The sequence below is a fragment of the Gadus morhua genome, chromosome 14, assembly GCF_902167405.1.
Source record: "Gadus morhua chromosome 14, gadMor3.0, whole genome shotgun sequence".
Lineage (NCBI taxonomy): Eukaryota > Metazoa > Chordata > Actinopteri > Gadiformes > Gadidae > Gadus > Gadus morhua.
The window spans coordinates 28887929-28893168 of NC_044061.1; positions in this window are offsets into that span (position 1 = coordinate 28887929).

Below are 5240 nucleotides of genomic sequence, written 5' to 3' on the forward strand. Positions count from 1 at the left end.
GTTGAAATCAGCTCAGAATAAGGAATGGGACACTCAAAACAAAAATTTAAAATCCGCACAAGCACTAAATAGATCAATTATAATACAAACATGTTTGAAACGCATACAATTTTCAGGTCCTATGTTTCCAGAAGCAAGGTGAGTACAGTGTATCACTCTGACACAGCTAACTTTGCATGTAATGCTTACGGTTAGATTCATGCTTACACTTACATTTCTAGGGTCCCATAATGGACTTCCATTAGAACAATTAAAAATAGAATTATAGGAAATGTTTTTGAACAACCAACTGCTGTACATGAGTTTGTATTTCTACAATAGAAACAAAAGTTCCAGAACCAGATGCAGACACACCCGGAGCCGATAAACTGCCTCCGCCGAGCAAGGAGCAGTCACATGAGATCAAATAACGGCAGGAGTTGAATTGGTTCTGTTTTGCTTGTCCACCATATAAAAATTATGTATATATATATTGTTTAGATAAATTACATGCATCATAATCAGCAACACTTTGTTCAGTTTAACACATAAAGTTAAAAGGAATATATATAGATATGGAAATGTTATTGACAGAGCAAGGAGGGATAAATGCGATGATAGGCACAACGTGTTGTACTTTATCCCCAATAACGCAGCTCTGGATGGGTTGCTGGCATAATTACAATCCCTCAGGTTAGAATTGGCAGAGAACTCCGGCATTAATGACCCTTTCACAGGTTGGATGGAGAATATGTTTGGGAGGTGGAAAAGCATGATCCAGTAAGTGCCCGTTGCGGGAATAAATGCAGAGACCGTGTTAATTGTCACCGGCTGCCGTTGTATTCCCTGTGCACGAGGGCTACTGCATCTGCTGATCCCCACAGCAGTGGGCGCTACACAAGTGCCAGGCGACATTCATGCTTACATAGGAATCAGATATAATCAGTTGAACTTGAATGAGATACCACCTGAGGAACCCGAACCTATCCAGTTACAATATATAGAATAAAATGCCACCATTTGTAGCACCTGTGTCTAAGACAATCAATATCCTGGATTTACTTGAATAATTAATTATTGAACCACCAAGACGAGTTGTGTTTGTTATAATATAGTATTGTTTGGTTGCGAGTACAACTCGTTATTTCTGAATCGCTGCATTGATAATGGTACTGTTGATCTTCCTTGAGACGATTGTTTTACAGGCCACCTGTTGCTGACACGACGACGGAGAACCTGTGTGGAGGCTCCCATGGTGTAGGAGTAACCTCTCTGAGATGAGCCCTTGACAAGGAGGGACGAGTCTTGGGTTCATGAATTACAGACCCGACGGCGACAGAAAAAACAATGACTACAATAATAACATCGCCCAAAACCACCCACATGAACCGGCGCACCAATACACGAAGATCACCTGAACCCCCCAAATCCATGCCCAAACCACCCACATGAACCGGCGCACCAATACACGAAGATCACCTGAACCCCCCAAATCCATGTTAGCTTATCAATCATTTTGAAATTTTAAAATTGTATTATGACCACCAATTTTTACGCTACTTTTGCACCTGTTGAATATTTTATGACCTTGTTGCCCATAACCAAAAAGTATTAGCTCAGGATTTCTATGGATAGTTTTGTTTGTGTGCTGTTTGGCCATGTGATTGTATGATAACAAGATTTATGTTCATTGTTGTATTGTTAAATAATGACCTGTATTTCCAATGAGACCCACAAGGTGAATGCCGTCTCAGTATTATGGGGACGCGTAGTGGTTTTTCCCTCTCTTCAAGAGGTCTTTCCACGACGGTTGATGGTGTTGATGATTGATCCTACTTTGACTATGTTTTCGGTGTGGTAAATGGTGTTTATGATTTAAAATATTATTGTATGGTCATCTAAGATGACCAAGGAGGGACTGTTACGTATTTTAGGAACACAAGCTGTATTTCCCTCACTTAACCAATAGGGGGTAGGACCAAATATATAAGCCGTAAATACTACACATAGCCACAAGGGAAAGCAGGACATTACTGAAGGCTGCAATAGATACTTTAGCCACAGAGGGCAGCATCACAGACCAGGCAAGGAAAACCGAGGATTACGTCACACCGGTTCCTCTCCAAGTCTTCCGGTCCTCGCTGAGTCCATAAAGAAGCCCACCTGGCCATGAAAACATTAGAACTCTCCCGGCAGCGATTACCATACGTGGGTTTGTGGTTAGGATCAGCTAGGAGAACACTCTCGCACGTGCTAAGGCACATCTCCAATCTCTCTTTACTTCAGAGCATCAGTTTACCATACCGAAAATACTTTATACAAATAAAGTCTCGTTAAAGCTATTCCTTTGGATTCGACCCCTCTTTCCAAGAAGTACATTGCAATTCCTTCAATTACTAATGACTCGACATCGTTATGTCACCGGCGAGGTCATTACAATATGTTCAATGAAACGTAATCACGGACAAAATACGTTTTTTAGACAAACGTAATTGAGAATGCCGAATAGTTCTCTGGGAACGTAATTTTGATGAGAAAGGGTTGCTCTGTCAGTTGTCAAAAAAAGCGCACGGACGTGGCCTCTATAGCAACGACCTCAGCTACCCAACACTGATCAAAAAACGATTGTTTCTCTCAATCAAAACACAAAACAGGACAACTGATGCCCATAAACTTAACCCATACATGTTTTGTAATTAACAAGGACACGTTGGTGTAGTTGTGTTGAGGAATGTCACAGATTCCACTGTAAAATCGCCGTTAATGTGCAGACATCGGGTCTTCCGTTAGCCAATGGGATGAATTAATGCTCATAGCTTCATACATTGCCTTGCTTGGAGTGATTACATTGCAATGAGTGGAAAACCCCCTGCGTCGAAAAAAGAAGCACATGGTCCTGCGTTAGCCAATGGGATGAATGCTCATAGCGTCTCTATGTGCAGCCATCGGCTCCCCCGTGAAGTTCTTGAGTTGAAAACCCCATGCGTCGAAAAAAGAAGCGCAAGGGTACCCTTTTGCGTCAGAAACTGAAGCCAAAGTCACTGACCGTTCGTCAGAAATCGACGCGCTCGGAGTGAGAATGTTTACATGACTCAGGCAGGCCATAAGGGTAGGCTACATTTTTTTTATTATAGAGAAAGGGAAGGTCATTACACAAAGCATTTAAAGTAAATAAAAAAGTAAATAAGCAATATGTGCAATAACATTAAGGGATAAAATTATTATTAAAAATGGGAAACACAAGAGGCATTGGCAGGTATAAGTTAACACAAAAAAAACATCTTTCTGCTATCTAACTGCTGTTGACCAGTTCGTTAAATCTCCGGAGTAGGTTCGACAAGAGAAGAGATCCGCAAATGTCAAATAGAATAGATTATGGCTCTGCACGAGGCTATGTGTGACGCCAGACGCCGTCGTGAATCAGACCAATCAGGGCCGACTAAATACACGCCCTCCTTACAAGACACGCCTCCTCAAAATACACGCCCCCGTCTTGCAGGACGCAGTCGGACCCTACTCCGGCGACGTAGGGCAGCAGGCGTCTAAAGGCCGATATATGCTCTGTTTTAGACGTAACGCGTAAGCACGTAAGATACATAACCCCCCCTTGCGCGGTAAAATATCCCCCCTTACGTGCTTAAATGCGTCGGCCAAAATCCCTGACTATGCGACTCAAGGCCGATTTAGGGTCGTTTGAGACGCAGAGATGTAAGCACGTAATTTACACAAGGGACTTGTTTTAGGCAAGTTTTGATTTACGGTTCCTTTAAGGTTCCTTAAGGATTGCGCGTGTTGCAAGGGGATTCTCCGCCAGAACAGTAGGGGGAGCAACAAACTAATCTGTGGAAGTGGAAATCGCTGGCTTGTTTATATTTATAATTATCATAATTCGTTCTTGTGTTTTCTTCTTCTCCTTCTTCAAAATTCTTCATTCGCTTCTGTCACGGCCTTTTAAAAATGGCGCTATTATGCTGTAAAACCGGAAATGTGAGACTCCTGAAAGGATGTGGTTAGCTGGCCAATCACAGTCTTTGCGAGCTGCGTAGGGTCGTAGTGTTTTAGTCGCATAGTCAGGAATTTTGGCCGACGCACTTAAGCACGTAAGGGGGGATATTTTACCGCGCAAGGGGGGGTTATGTAGGCTATCTTACGTGCTTACGCGTTACGTCTAAAACAGAGCATATATCGGCCTTAACCCTAACCCTAAAACACTACGGCCCTACGCAGCTCGCAAAGACTGTGATTGGCCAGCTAACCACATCCTTTCAGGAGTCTCACATTTCCGGTTTTACAGCATAATAGCGCCATTTTTAAAAGGCCGTGACAGAAGCGAATGAAGAATTTTGAAGAAGGAGAAGAAGAAAACACAAGAACGAATTATGATAATTATAAATATAGACAAGCCAGCGATTTCCACTTCCACGCCCACAGATTCGTTCGTTGCTCCCCCTACTGTTCTGGCGGAGAATCCCCTTGCAACAGGCGCAATCCTTAAGGAACCTTAAAGGAACCGTAAATCAAAACTTGTCTAAAACAAGTCCCTTGTGTAAATTACGTGCTTACGTAATTTACGCCGTGGCGTCGCTGCTGGTCTCTCGTCTGCAGTCCCAATCAATCCCTTTCAAAATTTCACACGTTCCCACGGTGACGTAGGGTAGACTGCTCCTTCGCCTCTTCCAGGGAATCCTTAGGTTTGGCACTATCCACTCGCCATATGGCACTATCCACTCGCCATATCCACTCGCCATAGGCACTATCCACTCGCCATATCCACTCGCCATACACATCAACACTCAGCTAGGAGGAGGAGCTGGGGATCGAAGCTAAGCCGACCCAATTCAAAAATCATACGTAACAAACAAGTCATACTAATTATACTAATTATTTTCTAATGTGGGCAACGACACATTAAATACTGTTTATTTAGTCTGGCCCCATTAATTATTAAATGCTAATTGGTATTCATTATTTATACTTTCATTTTCTGTAGTGTGCACTCACAACTTAGTTCTACTTTGGGTTATGGTTAGATTAGATAAACTTTATTGTCTTTTTACGCAGAAATGTGTCTTACATTACATATCTCTTCAGTTAATGGGTTTCTGTTAGTGTATGGGTTTGTGTATGGGTTAGTGTTGGTGTCAGGGTTAGTTTATGGGTTAGTGTGAGTTAGGGTTAGTGTTAGTGTATGAGATTTATGGTATGGGTTGTATGGGATTCCAGTGATCTGTCATTCGTCAACCAAACTCCTCGGCTTTGCG